At 32.9% G+C, this 13,427-nt stretch overlaps 2 non-coding genes across 2 annotated transcripts; one reads left to right on the top strand and one right to left on the bottom strand.

Annotated features, from left to right (window-relative positions):
- Positions 1 to 1,100: 1,100 nt before the first annotated feature.
- On the top strand, positions 1,101 to 1,172 carry Trnaw-cca (transfer RNA tryptophan (anticodon CCA)). The gene has a single exon. It is a non-coding gene; the product is annotated as a tRNA-Trp (tRNA).
- Positions 1,173 to 13,107: 11,935 nt separating this feature from the next.
- Positions 13,108 to 13,179, bottom strand: Trnaw-cca (transfer RNA tryptophan (anticodon CCA)). Its single transcript has one exon. It is a non-coding gene; the product is annotated as a tRNA-Trp (tRNA).
- Between the last annotated feature and the right edge of the window lie 248 nt (positions 13,180 to 13,427).

The following is a 13,427-nucleotide window of genomic DNA, read 5'->3' as shown; positions in this document are numbered from 1 at the left end:
CCAAACTCTGCTCTCAACCACTCTGCTCCACTCCCTCACTGGCGCACATGAACCGAACCCAAAAGGGGCTCACTGGATTGTAAGTAACAACACCATCATTATTCGTATGATCAGCAGCAGCAGCAAGCACACTACACAGCATCCAACAGCAGCAAGTGTACACTTACACCACCAGCTGAGCAACTGACTGATCTATGACGATGCCTGCCTGCCCGGAGTGCTATTATTGGTTACAAAAGGGCAAAACGCCGTCGTCGTCGTTTTTCTTCTTTTTGGCTTCATCGCTGGTACTGGTTTGGCCCTTTTGCACTGAAAATTGAAGGGAAAATAGTGGATGGAAAGGGGAGAAGTGGGGGAAAATGGAGCCAAGTCAGGCCTACGAAATGGCAAGAAAGAAAAACAACTTGCAAAGACACACACACACACACACACAAACACATGTTCTCCGAAAAGGGAAAAGAGAAAAGTGAGGAAAAAAAAAAAGAAAGGAAAGATGAAAATTAAAGTGATTGAAGGAAAATAATTGAATGGCGTCGTCGTCGGGCGCCTGGTGCTTTATCTCCTTTCGTCTCCTGGTGTAACCTCTGCTCTCTCAGTCTGTCTTTCTTGTGCCTTTTACTCGTTAAGCAGCAGCATGTTTCGTTACATGACTACTGGCGCTGATGTTGCAGAGTTACGACGACGACGAACGCTTGTCCGGGATCCGCCACTGGATTGGTGTTTCGTCGCGTACACAGTCACTTTAGGAGATAGTTGGGAAGCACTGTAACAAAATATATTTTTTTTAAGTTTTTAACTGTCGTCACTAAGTTTTATAAAAATAATTTAGTTATCTTTTCGTAGACATTCTAAAGTCGATATTGAAGTTGTTTTCATTCCATAAGTGCCTGCTGGTTTGGTTGGTTTTGGGCTTTCATGCCTGGGTGAAGACATGTACTGTAGTGGTTTGGCTCTCTCGGGGACAGCCATTACAAGAGCAATTTTAAAAATATAAGAAAAAATATAAAAAATAATAGAAACTTAATTCAATCATTGTTTCTATGAGTGTTCAAAATTTCAACAGCTAGTAAGTTTACAATATAAACACTAACCAGTAACATGACTCCGTGGCGCAACGGTAGCGCGTCTGACTCCAGATCAGAAGGTTGCGTGTTCAAATCACGTCGGGGTCAAAAGACTCTTTTTTTGTTTCTCACAATATCGAAAGTCCAGGCTTGTGAATTTATATTCAATTTTCTTGTTTCTCTTATATTTCTTTAAATAAAAATTAATGGCAACTTAATTTGCATGTTTGATTTTATATCAAATTCCACAATTATTATTTTTTTGAATATTTAAAAAACGTTCTTAAATATTGTTGGTAAAATTTTGTTGATAGATTGCAATTGTTTCTTTTTAACGCTTTGTTTTTTTTTTCTAATGAAAATGAAAAAAAGGGAAATTTAAGTTCTACATTCAAAATGATCAAGCATAACGTATCACTAAATGCCTAAGGCATAATAACCAAGGTTGTTAACGATAAAATTATCGAGGTTCGATAACGACATCGATAGTTCTATCGTTATCGTCGGGACGATAACGATAATCTATCGTTATCGTTATTCCGATATTATATCGTCGTGAATCTTATCGACGATAATGGACGATAACCTAAATTTTTTAAAATTGACTAAATCTAACCAAATTATGTTGTATTTTCAAGCTTCCACATAGTTCATATTTTTATGATGATATGGTAAGTTTCAAAATACCGTTTTTTTTTTGAAAATACTAGTTTTTTTTTTATAATTTGCAATATGGGCATCAAACGATTCGAAATTTGACATGCATTTTAACTGTTTTAGTGTTTTTTTAATGAAATACTGTTTTTTTTCAAAAATTCCGTATTTTCTCTAAAATACTAAAATTTTAATAACTCGCAAAATCAATGATGTGATCAATGATACGAAATTTTGCATGTATTTTAAATGTTTAAGAGTTTTTTTTCATGAAATAGGGGAGTTCGGGGTGATATGGACAGTGGGGGTAATTTGGACACCCCTTTAAAAATCACGTTTTCTTCGGATATAAAGTGAAAACGGCAATTTAAGTGACAAGGCTAGTACTAGTAATGGCCTAGGAGTATGGACAAACCAAAAAAGTTGGAATAGGTTAAGTAGTTTTGGTATAATGTGTAAAAGTTTCCAAATGCCGGTTGGTAGTGCCTTAAATTCTAATATTTGAAGGTTAGGAAATAAGGTTTTGCAGGGGTTGTATAGCAAAAAAAGTGGACATTTTTTGTTTAAGGGGGTTGCTTGGACGATGACTGAGATATGTACGTATAAAAATTGTGCATTTTATCCATTTTTATCATCAAAAATCGCAATTAATGATAGAATATGCTATGGGGGTAATTTGGACATGGCTTGTGGGGTAATTTGGACATACCTGAAAGTCTACCTGGCAGGCAACAAAAAAGTAACTTTCATGGTTGGATGAGTTTTTAAAGGGATTTAGATAAATTTAGAGGGATTTAATGTGTCAAAAACAATCAAAAATGAATGTGAGCAATGAGAACTTTCACAAAACCCCTATTTTTTAATTTAGATAAATTTATTCCAATATTAGAATTGATGAAAATCTGATTACTGTACATTTGGCGTTCAGCAAGACTCTAATGTTGATTGCTTTTAATTAATTTCTTTGACATTTCTAATTTCTATGCTGGTTTACAATAATATTTAAATTTGAAGGGCTACAGAATGTAAAATTAAAAAAAAAAGTATATTTTTAGGCTAATAAATTCTATATAAAGATTGATTTATAGAAACATAAACGATACCTTAATCACTAAAAACAAGTATAGTGTGCCTGATCCAGAATCAATGTTTAAATCAAATCAGTTTCAATTTAATGATTGAATTATGTATACTACACTGAACTATTTGTTATCTTCCTATTGCATTATAGTTCTATCACAAAATCATTATTTAAACCTTTGATGAAATATTGTGAGCAACACTTCAAAATATAAAGCAATTACAAAACTAGGTTGAAGGATAAAAAACATGCTCAAAAAATCAAATGTTAAACTTATTCTTCAACATGTGTCCAAATTACCCCACAAAAGGTGTTCATATTACCCCACAAGGTATGTCCACATTACCCCACAAGGCATGTCCAAATTACCCCACAAGGCATGTCCAAATTACCCCATAGGGGTGTTCATATTACCCCAATACAAAAATGTGGGGGTAATTTGGACACCTTTTAATTTTTGCGATAAAAATGGGTTTTTCATCAAAATTTATCGAAATGAATGACATTTTTCCATCAAATATGGTCTCTATTATCCTCTGGTGTCATCCACATTCCTTTAAAATATCCATACAGCCCGTAACAGAGCAATTTCCTTAGGGTGTCCAAATTACCCCACACTCCCTACTTAATTTTTTACAAAATAACGTATATTCTCGAAAATACTCAGAGAGTTTCAGAGTTTTTTGAATTAAATACTATTTTTTTAAAAATACCGAATTATCTCGAATATACTCAAACCTTTATAATTCCCAATATGGTTTTCAAACAATTCGAAATTATTAATGTAGGGGAACTATACTCTTTCTCAGCCTATTTCTATTATCGGCCTATCAGCACTTTGAACATAAATTAAAGCTTTCATAAAGTGTTTTTGACTGTACTAAAGTAATAAAAAGCTAAAAAAAAAGTGAGCAAGCAACTTTTCATTGTTGATACATCTGAAAATGTGGAAAACGGCAAAAGTGATGAGAATTGGTCGAACGGCTTAGTGTGATTAAAATGGGTATATTTCCCCTATTATAAATGTTTTTGAGATTTTTGAATGAAACACATTTTTTTTACAAAATATCGTATTTTCTCGAAAATACTTGAATCTTTATGATTCGCAATAGACGTTTTTGAATGAAATACTATTTTTTTAACAAAATACCGTATTTTCTCGAAAAAGCAAAAAAAATATAATTCGCAATATGGTTATTAAACGATTTGAAATTTTGCAAGTATTTTAACTGGTTTAGAGCTTTTTGAATGAATAAGCAAGTAAAGTTTCGCGTCGTTACTGTGAATTATAAAAATTTTAGTGTTTTTCGGAAAAATACGGTATTTTGTGAAAATTGCATTTAATAAACTTTAAAACAGATAAAATACATGCAAAATTTCGAACTTTTTTGTATTCATATTGCAAATTATAAAAAAATAGTATTTTAGAGAAAATACGGTATTTTGTGAAAATTTGAGTATTTCATTTAAAAAACTCAAAAACTGTGAAAATGCATGGAAATATCGATACATTTGATACCCATATTGAAAATTATTCATATTTGAGAACGTTAAAAACGGCATTTTGTAATTTTTTTTTAAATATTTTTACTTTGTACATTTTACCATATTATTTAAAAAATTTTACCAAGAGGAAACTTTAAAATTCAACATAATTTGGTAGGTTTAAGTAAAATTTTGAAATACCATTATGGTTATCGTTATGGACATACAAAGTTTAATAGCTTATTATTAAATGTAGACCCAAATGACTTAAGGGGTTACATACATGTAAATCGACAAAAAAGTCAGAGGTTGGTGTCAGCACACACTTAATTTTTTTTAAAATCTATGTTCATGGCATTAAAAGATACATTTTCATCTATTATCAAAATAAATTTGAAGACATTTGGATGTATCATTTCCGAGATATAGCTATTTGAAGATAGCAATTTAAAAAAACGGGTGTCACGATATCTCAACACTGTCCTGACCAAATCGTCTCAAAATTTTGGTGAAGACTCGTTAAAACAGTCCTTTGTGCATGACGAAGGCCAATTTTCAAAAAAAAACGTTGTAAAATTTTTTTTTGTGTTTTTCATATAAAAAATTGTCAGTTTTTGATTTTTGCATTTTTTTAGAAAGCAATATTTTAAAATCAGGCTTCGTCATGCACACGAGATATGTCTTGAGAGTCTTCACCCTGAATTTCCAATTTGGTCCATCCCATCTCGAGATATCGAGGCACCCGTAAATCAACTCGGTGTTTCGGGAAAAACGTTCACAAAGTTTGACTCCGCTTTGCACACGGCAAAATGTTGAGCTTAAAATCGTCTCTAACTCAGTTTAATCATGTAATATCCTCATGAAACTTTCAGGAGTGATTGAAAATCATCTTTTTAGTGGTTTCAATAAATTTTCTGTAATATGAAATTTTGTGATTTTCTACATGTATGTAACGCCTTAACTGACTTACAAGGACTAAGATTATTCATAAAGTACTTTGTTTTCAAGTAATAGGCATTTGATTGTTAAAATTTTTGAAATCATTTATTAATTTATCTGATAATTCTTCATACAGGAAATGCCCTCTGCAAAAAATCGTTCGAAAAGCTAAGGAAATTTTTATCAATTTGGACGAGGACTCTTAAAATATAAATTTTGTGAAAAGTGGGGTTTCCTCAGTTTCTCCTAATCAAACCCCAGTTTTCGACTTATAATATCTATGAAACTATTGATCCGAATTGCCAAAAAAAAAATAAAACAGCTTTTTTATAAAAATATCTGAAAAATTTCCAAAACAAACCCAACATTTGAAAATGTCCAAAATATTTGTTAAGGTTTACCAAGTTGGATAAATAGGTTGATTGCTGAAAAATCATGTTTTGTAACGATTAGAAATCAACATTTTTTACATTTTCGGAAACCACCCTCTGAATTGTTTTTTTTTTTTAATGAAAAGACTGTTACCCCACAAAAATATTATTAGCTATAAAGATAAGTGCCAAACTACAATACAGTACCGTGAGTATTTCTTTTCAGTACATTTTCTGAAAGGTTGAACTTTTCATAACTCAAACGGATGCGCAATTTTTAGGACTGTGTTTTTGATGGTGAAAAAAAAGCCGTTTCGTCATTCGAGAATAACAGGAATAGTAAGTTGTTCCACAACAGAATCTAAACGGGAATCAATTTTTGGGAGCTTTTACAATATTTCTAATGTTCCTATGTGCTATTTGTTGATGTTCGTACAGTAATTGATATTTAGAGTTTCTTGCAACATTGTTTCAAACAAACAAAAATAACAATAATCGTCTCAACCCAAAACAGGAAGACAATTCCGTCCGATTAACTCTTATCATTGCACATTTTACTTCCTGCGCCCATTCACGTAGTCATTTTTTTCTATCTCTCCCTCTCCAACCAGCCAGGTCAATGATTTACTCACTTAGCACGAAATGGGCACACGTCGTCTTGGACGTCGTCGTCGCCGTCAGCAAGATGAATGGCGTTATTTACTCTCATTCAGTGCGATCTTCTTTTTTCGATCTATTTGGCCGCGGGGTCCGCGATTACGATTTCGCAAAATTTCATCCCCGTGCTACCGGTCACATCCACGCCACCAAAGGCAGGGCAGGGCTAAAGCTCAATGACATTATCAGCCAAAATGTCATCAGCTAAATACGCGCGCGAGAGTGCTCACATGTGCGCCAATCCGTTCTATTATTAGCATATTAATTTCACAAATGTTTACGCAAATTCGCCAGATTAATGCTGCTCTGCTGGCTTGCTGAATGAAAGTGCTAACGACGATTGCTTTTCTTTCGGGGAAATTTTTGTGACTTTGAATGTTTTTTTTTTTTTTTAAATAATTCAGCTGCTATTTTTTTCCTTTGCTTGAATTTCAAAATAAAAATATAAATTATTTCTTATTTGTTTGATTTTTTTTATCAATATTTTTTGTCGAAAAAACTTTTTTGCGGTTCTTTACATCAAAATTTCACTGATATTCAAAATATTTCAAAACGATCCCAAACTTGTTTAAAAATAATTTTAGACGCAGAAAAATACTCCATACATTTTTCATGCAATTGTTCACATTAAAAGAAATGATAATATTATTTTGAAGACCGCAAAAAAATGTAATGTTCCCCGAAACTGTCTAAAGTTACATCTTTTTATCATAAATTCAACAAGTAGCCCATAAATTCAGATGAAATCTCGTCGAAAAAGAGGTATGGTATAATCAACCCTGAAAAAATCACCAAAATTTCTATCGAATTAGAAGTTTAATCAACTGAAAACAATTTAAAATCCATTTTGTGAAATTCGAAAGTGAAGAAGGTACCGAGAATAGTATTTTTTTAACGAAAAAAAAATCTTCAGGTCGTGGATTTTTTTTAAATCCAATAAGGTGGCAAAAAAGGTGATGTTGAAATATTAAGCAAATGTATGTAATATGCTGGAAGGCTATTAACATAGATCGAAGTAGGTCGCGCAACAGGAAGGTCGTAAAAATGTTTTCTCGCGTCATTTTTGATAAAAAAATATTTTTCAGTAAAAATTGAAAAAAATATCAAAAGTCGTCGGTTAAGTTCTAATCCGTGGTTCGCCGCGTACCGTTAATTCTCCAAAGAAGAAGTGGAGTGTCCCCCACCAAATGAGTTAGTGTTTCCAAAAGAAAAGATTTTTTGCGAAGAAAAATTCAACGGGTTCAAAGGGTGCAGTTGAAAAGAAAATGCCTGGTGTTTTACGGAGTGCCATTTGTATCAAAGAGACTTGGAAGTGTTCGAAGAGGGTCGTGACCTCTGGAAGTTTGAAAGGAGATGGCTATCGGTTAAGAGTCCGATGGCGATGGTGTTGGAGTCCCTGACGCAGTCGGAAGCTGTTAGACGGATTGACTGCAACGGAATAAGTTTGCGGATGTACAGTAGAATCCCGGTGAGGAAGTTCCATTTTTCTTATTAAACATATTTTATATTTTTTCATATTAGTCAAGGCATCGACATCTTTTTTATTTTGTCAAAGTTAAGAATTTCATGGCATTCTTGACTTTTTTAAAATCCATACTGTTTTCATTGATTTTTGTTCAATAACATTTTTCTGTACTGTGCAAAAATTTCACATGATATATTTTTTCAAATTTAATATAAAATTATTAATTTGGTTTCTGCTGCTTGGAATTTGTATGATGAAATATTATGACCGTGTTTATTTATATTTTGTTACGGTGCCTGAAAATCAAAACAACTTTTATCCAGAGTTAAAATGTTCAGAATTAAAAAAAAAAACTAATTCAAATCAATGGGACTTTGAATAATTTATTATCGCCGTTTTGATTAATGTGTTATTTCAAATTTTAAAAAGGAAGTACGGGTGATAAAGGGGTTGTTACAAACATTTCAAATGAATGAAGTAGTGAGTTGAATATTTTTCTATATTGATGTTTTTAAGAGGTTATGGAGCTCAATTTCTACTTCATCGGTTCGCCCATTTTTCCTTTCATTTGAAGTCAAAAAAAAATCAAATCATTTGAAGTATTAAAAGGTATTAGAAGTATTGAAAGTATTTAAAGTTTTTGAAATATTAAACAAAAATTTAGTATTTAATTTATCTGAAAATTTTTCAAGTACTTAAAATATTTATTGTCTCTTAAGTATTTAAAGTTTTCAAAGTAAATAGTGTATTTAACGTTTTTAAGTATTTAAAGTAATTAAAGTATTTTCATGGAGTATTGAAAGTATTCAAAGAAATTCAAGTATTCTGAGTATTCAAAGTAAAAATATGTATCCAAATCTAATACCAATTCGAAGTATTCAATGTATTTATTGTATTTAAAGTTCTTAAAGTATTTATAGTTTTCAAAGTATTTAAAGTTTTTAATATATTTCAAGTATTTCAAATATTCAAATGGAATTTTCAAAGTATCTATTTTTTTTAAAGTATTTGAAGTATTTAAAGTTTTTAAAGTTATTCAAGTATTGAAAGGAATGTAATGTAATGTATTTAAAGATTAAAAGTATTTATTGTTTTTAAAATGATTTAATTTTTAAAGCATTTACAGTTTTGAATGTATTTCAGGTATTTCAAATATTCAAATAAAGTTTTCAAAGTATTTAATGTTTTTTTTGAGTATTTCAAGTTTTTAACGTATTAAGAGTATTTGAAGTTTTAAATTTATTGAACGTATTAATAGTATTTATGGTTGTTAAAGTATTTAATGTATTTAAAGTGTTTAACTTGAGGAAGGACACAAAGCTCTATTTGCTCTCCATCTGCATTGACTATTTCTTATTCCTGATATTCTGTTCTTCTTTTGCTCTCCCTACCATCTGTCTCTTTTATGTCCTTGTGAGGGGATCATCGATCCATCCGCATTGACATACAATTTTTTTATTTTTCTTCTTATCTTTCATTAAATTTTTCATTGCTTTTTTCACACTTACTACCAGTCTTTGTGAGGGGATACTGAGCTCGATTTGCTCTCCATCCGCATTGACCTTTTCTCAACTATGATTTTCCTTTTTTTAGTAGATAGAATCAAAGCCGGGGATCGGGGAGGGAGCATCAGGGCAGTGGACGGTATGCTGTAATGGCGGAGACTGGATGTGGATAGTGGAAGACCAGAACTACGTCATAAGGGGGAAATAGTTTATTGATTATACAATTCTAAAGGATTGTCCAATTACTACATCTATTGACTTCTGTCAGTCTCCAGCTGTCTGCCGCGCCCTTTTAGGCCCCCAACAGGGTGCGAGCCCTGTTTTTCAGCTTTGTCAGACTTTTTTCGGAGTTATTGGAGGTTACTGTCGGAAGGAGATTCTCTCCCCCTGAGGACACCGTGAGTGATTTTGCTTGTTCGCGTCCAACCATCCCCTTTTGGCCCTTCATACGGCAGTAATTTGAAGATGCTCCCTTTAAGTCTGAGCCACTGTAATTCTAGGCAACCGCTACATAGGTCATCCTTGTGGCCCTGTTGGTTAACACATCAAAATCAAATCAATATGCTGGAAGGCTATTAACAATTCAAATTTGACTAAAATGAGGTCACAGAACTCGAATTTGATGTTTAAAGTAAGAAAATAACGAAATACGAAAAGCAAAGAAAAAGTCATGTTGAGAAAAATGCCAAAACTCCCATAAATGAACAAAATGCAGAACTTATCATGTTTAAAAAACACGCACTTTTTATTTTTAAACTGCAGATTTATCCTTTAAAACGGGGTTTCTATCATTTTTTTTTAATTCGGCGAAATGGCCATTCGGCGAAACGGTCTTTGGTGAAATGTACACTTGCCGAAATGTTTTTGGTCAAAGTTTCCCGAACCTTTTTGACTATTTAACTTAAAAAAAAAATCATCGTCAATAAATTATTTTTATTTTATCAATATTCAATTAATACGAAACTTTCGATAAAAAATTTGGGTAGTTTATCTCAAAAATATTACAAACTAATCTAGGATTATGTAATCCAAGATAGTGACCAATAAGATGGTTGTGAAACATCTTAATTATTCGTTTAGTAATTAACCAAACCATCAGCCACTAAAGTTCCACTTATTTGCATAATAATACATAAGGGTCATTCCATCTCAACTGAGTACACTTTTGGACTCGACCTTCACTGATTTGGGCAAACTTGGAGAGAACGTTCATCTATCGAAAGTTATCAGAAATCCCAAGTTTGGTGCTGATCTGACCATCCCTCTATTTTTGACATCGCCCTCTTTTTTGACGATTTTCTAAAAAACTTTTGTTTCTTTTATTCTTAACTTTGCAAATACATGAGCAAAAGACTTTCTACAGATTGCATTTTACATAAAATTGTCCAAGGAATTCGATAAAAACAAAATTTTTAACCTTAAATGCCCACTTATATAATATGTTAACGTTTTAAGTATTAAAATTCAGTTTTGAACTATTTCTTACATTTTTATTTGATTTTTTTTTATTACTATCATGTTTCCCGGACAATTTACATAATAATCAATGTCGACCTCAAACTAAAATGAACTACTGGTGAGATACAGCGATTTTACTGAAAAAAGTATGATTTTGCGCAGCACTTTGAAGTACATGGTGTACTTTTCAACAAAAAGGGATGAATCTCACATAGTTCGGTTTTTATATGTGAGAAATTTAATCGGATTTGAATTCATAGGACAGAGTGCAACGCAAAATCAAACTTTTTTCAGTAAAATCGCTGTATCTCGCCAATAGTTCAATTTAGTTTGAGGTCTACATTGATTATTATTTAAAATTGTCTGGGGAACACAATGGTGATAAAATAAAACAAATAAAAACATTAGGAATTGGTCAAAACTAATTTTCAATTCTTAAAACGTTGAAATATAATATAAGTGGGTATTTAAGGGTTAAAATTTTATTTTTATCGAACTCCTTGGACAATTTTCTATAAAATGCAACCAGTAGAAAGTCTTTTGCTCAAATAATTGCAAAGTTATGATGAAAAGATTTTTTTTTAGAAAATCGTCAAAAAAGAGGGCGGTGCCAAAAAACGAGGGATGATCCAATCAGCACCAAACTGGGGATTTCTGTTAACTATTCATCGGTGAAGGTCGAGTCCAAAAGTGTACCCAGTTGACCTGGAATGACCCATAAGCAAAAAATAACCTTTTCTTCATGATTTGATTAAAAGAAGGTTTTTTGTTTAATCAAACTTTGTATAATTGAAAGATTAGTAATTAAATATGAACTTCAAATAAAATAGAATCTGGAACGGTATCTGTTTGCTGCCAAATCAAAACACGGAAAAAAGTCGATTCCTGAAATCATGAACTATGTTCATGAATTTGAGAACCACGGAGTAATACATGTACGTTTATAGTGCAAATGCATCATACTCATGAATTTATTCCTTCGTGGTAAATTTAAAAACACAATTTTTGATTTTTGGCATTGACTTTTTTTAGAAGACATTTCTGAAAATATTAAAAATTACTCGTATTGCTTTTCAATACAGTCCAGGCTCGGAAAAATGTTACTCCGGATAATCAAATCATCGGAAAATCGAATCACAACATTTTTTTCTATGATTCGATTATCCAACGTTTGATACAAACCTTCGGATTATCGAATCTGAACTGTACCAGGAAAACTAAAGTTTCTGACTGATAGCTGAATTTTTCCGTTAAATATTTTCTTCTTGCTGCAAAAAAACGAACCACGTGCTCGCCCAAAAATACTTCCCGGTCGTCATCGGCGACGTTTTGCTTTCACCGTCCTAGCAAGCGAAAATAAGAGAATTACAACAACAAAAAAACAGTAAGTAATCTTAATTGATAACGGTCACTCTCGAAAACAAACCTTGACGGTAAACAGCGACGAACGAGCGCGCGCACGCTGCTCACCAAATTAACAATAAATAACATGCATGCGAAAAAAAAAGTTGAAGAAAAATGGGAAAGTAAAAAGACAAAAACGACGTAATCGCCACCGCGACGATGGATCGCGTGTGTGTAAGATTTTTTGCTGCTCGAGAGTGCACCAATGTGAGGGTTTGTCACCGTGAGGGTGTGATTGTGTGCGCACGCAAAAGGTGTAAAAGCTGTTGTAAAAATTAAAATGAGAGCGTAAACAATGTGTTTGTTTTCTTCTGGGCGAGGGTGGACCACGTTTTTCTTGTTATTTTCATACCAAATAATAAAATTAGATTGCTTGATGCTCAAGACAAAAAGTTCATCATGCAAAAAAAGGCAAGTCGTCGCCGTCGTGTTAACTTGTCGTACGTGCATTTTTGGCCAAATTGAGTTAAGAACGCCATTTTTTGCAGCTCACAATGCCTCAACTTTTGACCTTCACAGATCCCTAAAATTCTAATTCAATCCTGAGATATTCAACGAAATCCGAAAAAACTCCGTGCATTTTTGTCACTTAACATATGAAAGACGTTTCAATCTTGTTGTGCTATCTTGTCACTCCTTGAAAATTTATGTAAGTGTGACAACTGGCCAAAGGGATTTTAAATCAGAACGTGTTTGACGCACGTACAAGTTAGACTACCGTAAACATTTGTAATTATAACTCGGGACTCCTGCAACCAACTTCAACCAAACTTCGGGACAATGCACATAATGGTCAGTCAAAACGTGTTTGTTATTGTTTACATTGCGTTCTTTTGTTTTTGTTTATTCAAGGTCAAACATTAAACGCGTTTTTCTCGGAACGTCGAAATGGCGGGTGTGACAAGATAGCACGACGACGTCGAAATGTCCTGTTATTAGGCTTTATTAGATTCCGTTATTTTTTATGGTACCAAGATCGATTAAAAAAGAAATGCTTTGGCGAAACAAAAGAAGTAACATCGTGTGACCCCGACGTGATTTGAACACGCAACCTTCTGATCTGGAGTCAGACGCGCTACCGTTGCGCCACGGAGTCTTGATTGATTTTTTTTATGGTGTTACCAGTAAAATTGATAACATTTTGTTTACAATGAAGCAGTTATAAAACATATTTTCAGCTCCCTCCAGTCGTCAAATTCTGCACCGCCCTAATTGAATTAGACCAATTTTGGACACCAACAGCTGCCGTTCGTGGCTCTCGTTGAAGGCTCCTCGCTCTGCAACACTGGACACCTGCAGGCAGTAAACAGTTTCATTAGGATCAGCTTTGCTCGTCCGTAGCAT

The sequence above is a fragment of the Culex pipiens genome, chromosome 2, assembly GCF_016801865.2.
Source record: "Culex pipiens pallens isolate TS chromosome 2, TS_CPP_V2, whole genome shotgun sequence".
In the NCBI taxonomy this organism is placed as follows: Eukaryota; Metazoa; Arthropoda; class Insecta; order Diptera; family Culicidae; genus Culex; species Culex pipiens.
This window is presented reverse-complemented; position numbering and strand designations above follow the sequence as displayed.